A 14647-nucleotide genomic window follows, 5' to 3' on the forward strand; every position below is an offset into this window, starting at 1 on the left:
GGGTCATATTCACAGGGTTGACACTACTAGATTGTCAAATTGTTACCTATTGTAGCATTTTAATCAGTAAAACTTTCTAAGATAACAATACAAATACTAAAAATCTGGACTAAAATAAGGCGTATAGGTACGGCAGTTTTCAATTTGTTAGCGGGCATGACGTAAAACAGCGAATCAAAGAATTCAACTTTATAACTAATATAGGACAATGCTGTTGATTTAAAAATATTCCATTCCAGGACCTTTTGTTTTCCAACTAATTAATACTACCAATAATTGATAAGTTCGAGTTCGACGGATTCAAACAGAAAGATTTGAAAGCAGAGAAAACTGCGTATCTTATAATCGGCATGACATTATCAGATGACAATACTAATATTAAAATAAGGCTTGCGCATAGTTATATACTTTAATTGAGTCACGGACCCGCGATATCACGGGTGTGTTCTAGTGTTTCTAGAGAATCCCCATGGATCCGCCAATGGGAGGGGTGTTATAAAACACACAGATATTTAAAAAAGGATATTTGATACATAGAAAAAAAATACACTTTTTATACTTTGAGGACTGAGCGAACCAGGTGAGTGTGTGAGTTGGTATGTTTTATTTTGTTATATTGTATTATGTTTAGGGAAGGTTAACTTTCTGGTAATAAGACCCGTCACGGCCTGGCTGGGGAATTGGGTAGGCAAATGCTCATATTAATCTGTACCGATACAGGCTCCAAATGCTTTCTTTATACGCCATAACTCATGGTGGTGATCCTTATAAAGGATGCTTATACGGAGACAAGAAGAAGAAGAAGAAGTTAATATCCCCGAATGCTAAAAAAATATTATTCTTTCCAGGACTAAATTACGCACCTCAAATTTATTTCCAAATATTTTTTTTGTATTTGTCTTTGTATTTATATATATAGGCCACGCTGCGCGCGCAAACAGTAAATAATTTTCAGATCATTGAAGGACTACTGAAAACCTAAAGAAAGAAAGAATGAAAGAAAAAAAGGACACCGGGAACAAAAATTTGTTCCCTATAAGTGGACAACTCGAACGTATATAGTCCAAAAATAAACATCACTGATGTTCAAAAGGTGTGTGTCTTTGCCTTTCTATTGTTTTGTACTGTACATCAACATTAATGAAAACTAACAAAAAGGCTATAAAAGTTTTTTCAGGGGATTTTTAGGTACATTGATATGAACGTTACAAATCCAAAAAAAAAAAGGGGGGGGGGGACTCATGTTGGATAGAATGCATTCCAAAGAGCTTGAGAATCGGTATATTCTAAGAAGTTACCGTGAAAATACATAAATAATCATGACTGAGTCTCAAGTTAACTTTGATTTCAATCAAAAAAAAAAAATGAAATAAAAAAAATTATTACAGATAGAAATATGTAACGTAAAAGTTCGATAACAGTATTTCTCGGGAAATCGTGGTACCAATGGAAAGCCGCCGAATACAGCAATGCGTGTTTGCAAGATGTATAGACCATTAAGAATTCAAGTTTAAACGGATTGGTATTCTTAAAATTCATTAGGTAAAAAAGTGTTGGAAAAAGGGGGGGGGGGGTAATTAAGTTGTTGCAGTAGATTTACATTGTCCTATGCTATACCTTGCACCACTGAGATATATATTTTTTAAAGAGATTTAAACAGTTTATGTTCTTTACCGGATTATCTGACCACCCAATATTGAAACCCCATTATTTACTGACTTTTTTGTCAATCAAAGGTTTTATATAATTTCATTATTTTCTAATACTGTGTCGAATAAAATCATGCATGGGTCACCGATGCTGTATTAAAATTCGAATGTCGTCAGGGGCGTAGCTAGAATGACACGATGTGCAAGGAACTACCAGCGAGCGGAGCGAGGCGAAAAATGTTTCGGACATTTTTATGCAGAAAAATGTTGTTTTTCTTTTTGGTTTTACGGTCATAGGACGGTTAAAAGAGGAGCTACATGTATTCTCGCGAGTGCTACCATGGAGATATCTTTTACGTATGTTGAAAACAAATGTACGATCAACAATGAACAACGACATGCAGTTACTAGCATATTACTGCATATTCATCGGTATTTCAGTGTGAATATTGACAAAGTAATAGAGAAGTTTGTTTCTGCCTAGACCCGAAGAGCAGATTTTGGACTATTTTGAGTAAATTCTGTGTCACAAATATGTGTTGTTTATGTATTATACTCTATTCAGAAGATTTATTAATAGTTTTACCATCATATTTTTTTATAAGTCCTGACTACACAGGGCCGTAACTAGCCTCTTTTAATAGTGAGGCAAAATTTTGGGCGAGGGGTCTGGGGCCCCCAGAAGCTCTGAGAAAAAAAAGCAAAATCGTGCATTCTGAGCGTTTCCCAGACTCTTTCTTGCATTAATTTTTAGATATTTTTTCGACAATCAGGTCCCAAAGCAAAAACAAAGATTTATTGTAATTTAAAAGACCGATATGTAGGATAAAGCAAAAATCGTAATTCTCATAATTATTAATACCGTATCTGTCTGTTTGTTCTTGTCTTGTATTGTAATTAGACTTTGGAGATTTTTTTATGACTAGATTTAAATATAGTGACATTGCAGTATTATACTTTAAGTACTAGTACTGCTTAAGTCCACACTAGGGACCATCTTCACCTTGTTTTACGATCTTTTACGGTATTAATGATTCTTTAAAAGTATTGTTGAAGACCATCCGGCAACTATCAAGATGAAGAGCAGAACACAAACTTTGACCATTGATCATTTGTATTTTTTCTATGCATTGACTTTGTGTGCGATTATGTTCCCATACTCCTTTATTATCTGCTAAAGGTTCTCAACACGACTTTATGCAAGTTTAACCTTTCAATGTAAAAGGTCATATATGGCAATACCTTGTTTTTTTCTTCAAATTATTTGATACCGGGAAATATGTGACCTTACTTTAATTCAAACCATGTCAGCTATCTAGTTTTATTTACAATAAAACAAACTGTTTTGTATTCTTTGAAATAAACTCTGAAAACTAAAATGAAACTAGAAACATGAATAACGATTAACATCCAGGGGATACACCAGTTTGTTTCATTTTTTTTTTTTTTGCCTCATTTGCCTCATTTGCCTCAATGTAGTTACGGCCCTGGATATGAATTTCTTTCAATTCTGCATCTCGGGATTTCATTGTTTTAAGCCCGGGATTTCGGGATCAGGACTCCCCCGACCACCCCTCAAATTAGCCTTAGTCATGTTAGTCGGTCTTAGTCATTTATACAAGATTCATATCCTACCATTGGCATTTTAATAAGGCTCTCAAAAGAAAAAGCACCGATGGATTGTTCTAGAAGCATATTCTATTAGACTAATAATGGTCTATATATAAGCAGTTACATTTATTTCATGTTTGAAACGGTGCAAATTTTTAATTTGATTTGACTTTTACCAAAAGAATCATTGTAGCAAAGGAGAAGAATAATTGTGGTCTAATGCCAGAAACACGAAAATAATTGAATTTAACAGAAAGGAAACAAATATCGGACTTTAGGGAGAGGGCTTTTGATACCCTTTGTGAAATTCTTCATACATAATATCTTTTACAAAGAATCATCCTACAACAGTTCACAAGCTGTATATAGCCGCGATTTCGCGGGTGTGTTCTAGTAAAAGATTATGTCTGGTAACCGTTTAACATATATTGTTTTGATGTTGACTATAGATGTTTTTTTTCTTCAAATATACAACAGTATTTCCAACCCATAAAACATTACTGGAAAGAAAAAAGTTTGTATGGGGTTTATGACAGTTAAAGGATCCGATCCACTTTCTACGTGTAATCCTGTATACATTTGCGCTGACTACTATGTGTATCAAAACTAATGTCTTGTTAATCAAGTTTTTTTCCCCGTATTAGTGCTAAATTATTTGATTTATAGTAAATAATGGCACTTTGTAATATGATATGCCATGCGATTGCCGCGATGTGTCGTGTTGCATGGCTGTATATATAAGTTGTAGGCATTCCAACTTGACGAAGGTTAAAAAACAGAATAACAAAATAATGTACATAAGTAGCATTCTACATCAAAATACGTTACGACTACCTAATATATATCAACGTGTTCCTTTTGTAAGATATTGTTAATATCATAAACGCTTTCACTTTTTTTTTAATCTTTTTTTTGTTGTTGTTGTTGTACGGTAGTGTATTTCTGTAACGATCAAAGAGAACAACAATGGGTTAACCAATATATTTGTGAGTTATGCCACTTTGTCCAAAGAATATCACTAAGCAGTAAAGAAAAGATAAAAAAAAAATGAATTAAACACAAACACAAACACTTTTTATTGGGAAGCCTACATGTTGGAATGCAACAGCTGGAAAAAGAATAAAACACCAGATAAATTCATGTGATAGAATACTGTAGTTGTTTTGTAACTATAGGTTCTAGACCTTTCGCGGTTTAACAATGATCCCAATCCGAATGTTTTATAGGCCATTTTCTTTTTGACAGTACGTATTTTTACATCCGTACCTCCCATAGGTCGAGCCATTATTGTCACACAGTAGTGCTTTACAACAATTAATTTACGCTCGAAATTATTACTTCAATTATTTGAAGAATGAGGTGGAATGCATACGATTTTACCTAGTATACTCTTGAAGTGAAATGTCAATGGCGTTAGTAAAGTTATCACTCAAATGGAATGAAATTCTACTTTGACGGAGGAACTTTTGTGACATTTTCACCCCTTTTTGCCAAAAAAATTAAATAAATCCAGATTATTGCCATGGTTATACTTGGAAGAAATTATATTTCGCCATGTAACTATTGGAAATCAAATCTATGGAAGATGTTGTTTCCATACATATTAATGAAGGCAACAGTAGTATACCGCTGTTCAAAAGTCTTAAATCGATTGAGAGAAAACAAATCCGGGTTACAAACTAAAACTGAGGTAAACACATAAATAATAAGAAAAAGAGAAAAACAACAAAACAACAGAAACACATATATGCACATATATGTTATAAGCAGTAAGCCTTATTCGTTAGAAGGCAAAGGAATGAGGTTTAAAATTATGATCGTCGAATTTAAGTTTTTTTCCCTAACTATATTGCTACCTTAGACATAGCTATCAACGTTTCCAAGAGAGTTACGAGAAAGAGTGGCTGAAGTCAACACTGAGTAAGTTTAACTATCACCATTACCAGGTGGTTGACCGATGCAATGTGTCGGTGTCTGAACTCACCAGCTATATATGTTGCGGTTTTAGATCTTTAGATACCCGTATAGTCGCCGGTTCCGTAATTTTAACAATTATGTCCTATTCCAGATTGTGTGACATTTTAACAACTTGTAAACCTTGTATGGCTGGTTGAATGCATATCAGGAGATGCTTACCTAAGGTTTTTGTTGGGATTCATCTGGCTTGTAGTCTTTAGTTTTCTTTGGTGTGTTTTTTTGCATACCTATTTGTTTGTATTTAAGTTTTAACCATGGCTTCGGTAGCTTGTTGTTGGCTTATGATTTTTAATATCTCTTTGGTATTTTTGACTTTCTTTTACCAAGTTAATGCACCGATATCGCTTGGATATAATAGTCCCATGTTGTGAAAGTGACAAAACAAGACCTCCTAGTTCAGAAAGTTCGTTCTTGTTTTGGGGTTGGAGAGGGCGACATATTCAAAGTCAAAATCGTCTTGAAATATAACACTGTTGTACTGTAATGACGTAAGCCCTTTTTATGACATTTATTGAATTGACAAGTTCACATGCATACACATCTACGAAAAAGATCATGAAATGTTAAATGCAATTAAATAACCTTGTGGTTATTGAATGATCACTTGAATGGGTAATTCGATGCATCTATGCTTAACATTTTATTTTCAATGGAAATTGCAGTTGTCACTGTTTCACTTTGAATCGAAGATTGTAGGATATATGATTCTTAACATTAAAAAATAAAATTTAGTATTAATATAAGGACTTATAGTTATATCAAAAAATACAACTATCCACCGTGCACAGTTTATGCAACATTCGAAGTTGATGTAAGCAATTACAAGGAAACATACGGGCGACAAAAATGAGATTTTATTTTGCCGTATAGCCGGCTATAGAAGAATCCAACATGACAAATATGACAAGGTCTGTTTAGAAAACTGACGGCGGAATTTATAAAATTAAACATATTTGTGAGAACGCAACCCTTCCATTACCTAAATCAGAAACTCACACAACCAGAGTTAGGGTCTAGCTGACCCCTGAGCAACAATCCATACACTATAGTAATACTCCGAAACATACAAATGAACAAATAAAAGCAAACTAAACTAACAAAGGCTAAATGCTTCTGACTTGGTGCATGCGTAAAATGCGGAGGGGTTAAAACCTGTTTTATGAGATATCAACCCTCCCCTATACTTCTATCCAATTTGGAATACCAAACATACAGCAAAACACACAGTTTGTAAAAGCTCAGTTTAAAAGTCCCAGTCCGATGTTGGAATAGGAAACAGAATATACGTTACAAGAGCTGAGTGAATGATGTATATGTACTATACGAAATGCTTTATTTTAAAACACCCACATACCCCATGTGAAATGACAAAGTGTCTGAAAGAAGTACTCGTAATCTACAATGCATTTTTAACATAAAAATGGTGGCATACGCTATAAATTTATTACTTTGGGATACCATACGGCATATTTTTGTTAATAGTGAACAAAAAAAGTAAAAACAAATGCTACACAGTGGAAAAGGTGAACCGTATGCTGGTGTTTTTCTTATTTACTACATATTTGTTGAATTGGGAGGTAATCCTTTTCAAATTTTCAGTTGAGTCGGAGTTCTTGCCAAATCAAGAAGATCAAAGTAGCAAGATCATGTAATTTCACGTTTAGATATATTGACGATGATCTTTCCATTAGCCATCCAAACTTTTCTGATGGGTTTCCATTTATATATATCCTCCAGAACTAGAAAAATAAGAAACAACAAACATGGCTGCCTCTACCTCATGTTTATACCAGTACACTACATTTGAGGTCATTTCAGTACCAGAATCTATGACAAACGAGGCGAATTTAATTTTTAAAATTACAAATTTCCCGCACCTTATAGTAGCAATATACCAACATCACCTTCATATTAAATTTTCTTTTACCAACTTATTCAGTATTCAAGAGTGTCCAACTGCTACTCAGACTTTGCAAAACGTCACCAGTGTCTGAGTAGGAAGTTGATGAATCAGAAGTATGTCAAGGAACGTCTTGTCCTTTTTCTTAAAAAAATCATCGGACGGTAGCAAGACCTTGTAGATAATATACCGTATGAACTTATAATACACGATGGTCTTGAAGTATAGATTCTAGGTACTGACGTTTTTTATTATCTTAATAACGTGTTATAGTATTCTCTTATTTGTCTTTGTTAGTTTTTTTTTTTTTATGTTAAATCTAATTTTAGTAATATCCATTTGACGATATCGATATCTCAGATCCCGGCCAGTGAAGAACAAAACATTTACTAACGCAAATTTACAGAGGCTGTTATTTAGACGAATTACATATATATATATATATATAATAAAAACTATAAAACAAATTCCCATACGTTTCGGCCATTACGGCCTTCTTCATTGGAATAAATTACAACATTGAAACAACAATTACATCACTTGGATACATTACGTTATAATAACTTTTATGACGTTCATTTGCCGCGTTATTCGCTTTTTCAATATAAATATATTTATCATCGTTCATACATTGTGTTGAGTCCTTCAGGTTCTAGAGTATTTAATTTTTTTATCCAAAAGGCTTCTTTAGTTTTTCTGTAAGTTTCTGTCCCAAATACTCTTTCTATGGCGGTAACTTTTAAATTTGTTATTGAATGATTGTTCTGAATGAAATGGTTGGCTACTGGATCTTCTGTTTTCTTTGTTCGTATTTTTGAAAAGTTCAATGAGTCATGTAGAATCATAGAAAGAAATAAGGCAACTCTCTTTTTTTTTAATAGTGTACCACTGAATATATTAGGAACATATATATATATATATATACATCCCGTCATTCATTTATTGTGTTATGGTGTATTTTTGTATTCTTGTCTGTTGTTTGTGCTTATGTGATTTGTCTATATGCTTTTTGTTTTCTTTGTTGGCATATTTGTTGTTTTAATTATGATTAAGATTATAACACATTGTGAATGTGAGTCATGTAGAATCATAGAAAGAAATAAGGCAACTCTCTTTTTTTTTAATAGTGTACCACTGAATATATTAGGAACATACGTTGTATTCTGTCAGTTATATTAATCATAGATGAACATTTTTTTCTCTCCAAAATACTACAAGACTGTACTGTAACAACCTTTTTTGTAACTGTATTGAATAATATTAAGGTACTATGTAATCAATGTTGAATTATCATATAACAACTTATCATGAACAGTTTATTGACTTTACATTAAAGTCCTGTAAAATGTCGTACTTTTTAGTAAAAATTTGGAGCAATACATTTCCAGTTTCAAGATAATTATATACAAACATCAACCGTACGATATATAATCCAAAATAGACATTTAGAGGTAAAAATACTGTTTCCAACAATTCTAAGCTATTATAATTCTATCCAAACTTATATTGATCACACTATTTACAAAGTAGCATACCAAGGATTCACCGTACTGTCATGCTAGTTTACAGCGGATTAAACAGTCGTCTATTATTGACTGAAAACTCTGTAAGCAGCGAACCTTCCTGCAAGATAAACACAAGTCAAAAAACTGTTTTAAATTTTATTTGTATCTTCCTGATTACATATTGTCTAGAAACATTCTGATTTAATATTTGAACATATCGACGATCTTAAACTAAAACCTTTAACAAAGGGGATGATTTGAACTTTCCAATTGTCGCTCCATATTTCACAGCAATAATAAAATTAACGATACCAATTTTCTGGCACCAGATGCGCATTTCGACAATACATGTCTTTTCAGTGATGCTCGTGGTCAAAATATTTGAAATCCAAAGCTTATATAAAAGATAAAGAGCTATAATCCAAAAGTTCCAAAAAGTATAGCCAAATCCGTGAAGGGAATCAGAGCTTTGCATGAGGGAGATACATTCCTTAATTTATAATAATTTCTATCATTTTGAAACAGCAAAAAAAATACGTATTTTCATGCCCTCTGCTTCATCGTATGGTGTTTACAAATCTCATTTAAAAGCTATACAACCAAGTTTGATCAACCATTTACTACATCTGAAAATGCCTGTACCAAGTCAACATAATTGTTATCCACTCGTTTGATGTGTTGAACTTTTGATTTTACCATTGATTAGGGACTTTCCGTTTTTGAATTTTCCTCGGAGTTCGGTATTTTTGTCATTTAACTTTTTTCTTTCACATACACACGTGAAACACAATATAACATATACAACAAACAGTCACGTAAGATCATAAAAAGAAATAAGGCAACCCTCTTTTTTTTGAATAGTGTACCATTTAATATATTAGAAGCATACGTTGTATTCTGTCAATTATATTTATCGTGAATGAACTTGCATTTAAAAAAAAAAATACAAGAGTGTACTGTTACATCACATTTTTTTGTAGCCGTTTTGAATAATAGTAAGGTACATGTAATCAATTTTGAATTATCATATAACAGCTTATCATGAACAGTGTATTGACTTAACGTTAAAGTCCTGTAAAATTTCATGACGCTATATGTACTTTTTAGATAACATTTGGAGCTATACATTTCCAGATTCAATATATTAAATACAAACATTAACCACACGATATATAATCAGAAATAGACATACAGAAGTCAACATACGTTTTTAACTTTTAACTTTTCTATCATATTCGTCTATCATTGACTGAAATCCCTGTAGTAAGTGAACTTTCCTGCAAGATAAACACAAATCAAAGAATCGTTTTGAATTTTATTTGTATCTTACTGATTTCACATTGTCAAGAAACATTATACCCTAATCACTCTTGACATGTTAGTTTAATATTTACACAGATTGACGACCTTAAACTAAAACATTTAACAAACTGTCGCTCACTATTACGAAGCAATAAAATCCACTCTGCTTCATTGTATGGTGTTTACATATCTCAGCTAATACATTATGCTCATGAATGTTTTCACAATACGAATTTCATTACGAAAAATGTGCTACTCAAGTTAGACAAAAAACTGATCAATTAGAGTTACGTGAAAAAACGATTGCTATCGACACTGCATTCGTCACAATCCCAAAAACAGTTGACTGATAAGATGATTGAGTGTCTCAACACATTAACAAGATTTACTTGTTTAAACATATTCATTTATAGTAGATTGGGAAACAAGTTTTGCAATTTATATTAATCCCTTTCCACTTTGCGGGTGCGAGTGCTGCCTTTAAGCGACATAAGCCTACTCTTTTTCGAAATCGTAAAGGGTGTCTTTTACGTGAAAGAGATATGGCTCTCTCTAAACACGGGTCAGACATTTATCGGCCCCTTTCGACATCGTTTCCTCAAGACCATCCTCGCAAATGGTGTCAAGGGAGAGTCGAAAGTTCAGTCCCTTAAATTTTCATCCCGGAACGAGAATCGAACCCGATATTTACTGCAATCTTAGACTTTTAGATACCAGTATTGGTATCTGTTCCGTTATTCACCCAATAATGTCCAATTGCCGATTTTAATATTAAGACTGAGTGTATATTTATATGGCGAGTAGTACATTCAAAACTGAGGAGGCTTACACTGTCGTCGCACTCGGTCTCGCTTGGATAGAATGCTATTATTCCGCATTGAGAAAGATGCATACAAAGACTTCTTGGCGTCTTTGCCGAAAATTAAAATCGTTTTTGTTGCTGGTGTTGTTGTTGTTTGGAAAGGGGGAGGGGGATAATCCGGCTTATTTAAAGTAAACATCTTCTTGATATATAACACTGTTGTGTTGTACAGACGTAAGACTTTTTAATGACATCGTTTTTGAATTGACAAGTTAACACGTGTACATATCAAATTTATAAATATCTTCATCTTTCTAAAGCACGATTAAAACACTTAATAACCTAATGGAAATTTCAATATGTACATACTTGTAACAGGATGTACATGTATAATATTTGTAATTACATAAGTACATACAAACATAACAAGGTATTTTTTATGCTTCGTAAATGATAAATTTACATACATTAAAATAATTACACTACATGATTGTTCATTTGCATCTAACAGATCTTTTCAAGAAAACAGTACATTTTAATCAATGCTAGATAACACAAATAGTATGTAATTAGTAATAAGGCCTACGCGTTATTTCGTGTAAAAATAATTATACCTTGTATAAAAAGACCAAATGGATTCAAAGGAAGGAAAATAGCACCACCGACCAAGAAATGCAATGGAAAGAATAAGTAAAATAGCAAAAATACTGAACTTCAAGGAAAATTCAAAAAGGAAAGTCCCTTATCAAATGGCAAAATCAAAAGCTCAAACACATCAAACGAATTGAAACTAATAAGGCAAATACATTATATAGAACAATTAAGGACTAAAAGATACGAATCCCAGCGGTTGGTTATCAGTTTAACATTCCCACTGTTGTTGCGTATATCAAGAAATGAGGCGATAGATACCAAATAGATTTTGACACTCATACGTCGAAGAACACTGACATCGGCATGGCACAATACAAAAAAAAACCAAAAGAAAAACAACAGAAAGAAAAACAAAACTACTACTACACAAGATAGAAAGCCTGAGCAAAACGAGGCATACTTAACCGAGTGTAAGAAGAGTTAAACTCTTTGATAAGGCTTCATACACTAGTCGATAGTAGGTACTGTTCTTACATCTAGCACATAACCAATTATCGAAAATTATTTCTAAAATTTTATTCTAACAGAAGAGTGATGATAATTAAAGGGAACCGGTTTATTAAAGTATGTTAAATTCCTAGTTTACTTATGAACATGCATATTAATCACAAGAAATAATTTTAAAATGTTAACTCGCGATTAAGATAACTTGTTGCTTTTGATATTTTACTTTAGTATGCAATAGTACACACGATTTGCTAAAGGATTTATAGGATTTGAACATTTTTTAAACATTGTTATATAAGTGGAAGGTTTGGCTAGCCATAAAACAAATTTACCCCACCATTCTTTTTCTTAAACAGTCCTTTACCAAGTTAGGAATGTGGCATTTTTTTGGTATGTATGTTTGCGTTTGTTTTTATAGCAGTTAAGTGTGCCTGTGGTCACGTTGTCTTTTTAACTTATAGTTGAAGTGTTTCCTACTGTTTTGGTTTCTGAACCATAGTCTGTCGATCATATTTTATCGTAGAGGAACTAAAAAACTTTGAACGAAACATTAGTGACGGACACTCCTGCACTATCGGATGGATGTCTTTAAGGGACTTATATTCCAGCGGATTTTGGTGGATGGTATTTTCTGGGACTGAAAGACCACCACTTGGTTTTTGTATATGAGATATGAGGGGACTGATAATCTTCCACTATTTGTTGAATGATACACAAGGGAACTGAAAGTCCATTTTTTGGGGGGAATGCTAAATTCGGGACTATGGTCAACTACATTTAACTTATTGTGCACATTGTATTCTGCCAGTCTTGTGAACTTTTAAATCTTACATTTTTTTACCAGGAGGCTTTTAGTGCATTTTTAAGTTAAAACATTACATTGTAATCAATGATGAATTAACATGTACTAGTAACAGCTATCATGAACAGTAAATTGACTTAATATAAAAGTCTTGAAGACATTTCATACTTTGTTTTTGATAATTTTTCGGTTTCTATTTGGTTTATAAATAGCAACAAAATTATCACATTTTAAAAAAATTCTATACACACAGACAACACACATACGTTATCATATACTATACAAAGACAGAAACTTTACGCTGCAAAATTAAAATAAAAACAACAATAAGAGGTCAAATTATATTTTTTATTATTCTAAGGGTATTTTGATTACAAAAGAAGGTGTTTTAAAGGCTGTTGAAAATAAAGTTATTACACAATTTTGAAACAACATATACAAAATAGAACTACGAGAATTGAATATAGCTTTATATCAAATCGAGTTATCGAATTTCAATATAAAAAAAGTATTGTTACTATCTAAGTGAAATAATGAGATTTGATATTAAGCGATATTCAATTCTGTTACGTTCAAAATTTTTATTATGGTGAATTAAAAATCCCGCGAATCGTTGATATAGTCTTTTGTATATACCAGTATGATGTCATATGTTCGGCTTCGATTTCAAACATCAGACATTTTAAACGTTTTGTATGCTTCAGCTGAATGTAGTAAAATTCGACAAAATTATGATTTTCATGTGAAAAGTGTGAGTGAGTTGTATCTATAGTATTGAAGAAATGACATATTATGTCCGTTTCCACGGACGAAATATACGTTGTCTTAACCTTCGAAAAATATCAATGACCTAACGCATAGCCAATGGAACTGTCGTAATATCGTCTTATGATGCTAATACCAATCAAAGCAACGCATATTTTTATATCCCTTTTTTATCGCACTCCATTCAGTGTGGTACGAGAATTTGTTTTCATGCAAGAAATGACTTGTAGGGCACAACAATACGAGAAAATGATATATTATACTACCATGTCAGTCTCATTCCTTTTGGAGTTGATGAGATCTCCTCTCTTTGTGTTTGTTACGTCGATTTATCTCTCTTTTAATAATCGATTTGTCTCTCTATTAATAATCGATTTGTCTCTCTTTCAATAATCGATTTGTCTCTCTATTAATAATCGATTTGTCTCTCTTTCAATAATCAATTTGTTTCTCTTTTAATAATCAGTTTGTCTCTCTTTTCTTTCTTTTAATAATCGATCTGTCGAGTTCGAAAGGCTTGATATTGTTTCAAGTAGCTAATATTTTTCAATATCAGTAGGAACTGCACACACAAATAAACGTTAACAGGGTTATATGACCGAAGTCGATCCTATATACGTTTTGACTGGTTCCCGATCGCAATATTCAGTATGTTACACATATACCAATATAACCTTATACCTGGATCGTTGTACCGGGGACCAGGATAAAACACGTTTTACTTTCACCTTCACTAATTGGTTATCAGAAACGATGCGTCTGGGTCTCATCTTACACGTGACATGTTTTCAGGGAATTAGATTGACACGTACCATATCAATGAACCCGGTTTCGTTCCTTTTATATTTCATGTGACTACTTCATTTTTTATTACTTGGATTTGTACCGTGTTGCAATTTTGTAGGTTATTACTTACAATATTTTAGTTGCTTTAAGCAATGCACTGACAGTCCCGACAAAATTGTTTAGGTACCAAACATTGAATAACAATAAACCAAAATATGATAATCAAATTAAGTTTTAATTTTCTTTCAAACTAGGTTAAGTGAATATATTAATATTATGAAAACAAAAACTCACAAAAATACCATTCGTATAATAACAGGCACACCAATGATGCTCGAATATAAATTAAAAGTACAAACAAAGTATGAAGATGAAGAAAATGGTGGACTCAAAATCGAATGATTTTGACAAATACAGCTACGGTATTCTATTCCTGGAACAAGTAAT

Source organism: Mytilus edulis, chromosome 5 (assembly GCF_963676685.1).
Source record: "Mytilus edulis chromosome 5, xbMytEdul2.2, whole genome shotgun sequence".
NCBI lineage: Eukaryota > Metazoa > Mollusca > Bivalvia > Mytilida > Mytilidae > Mytilus > Mytilus edulis.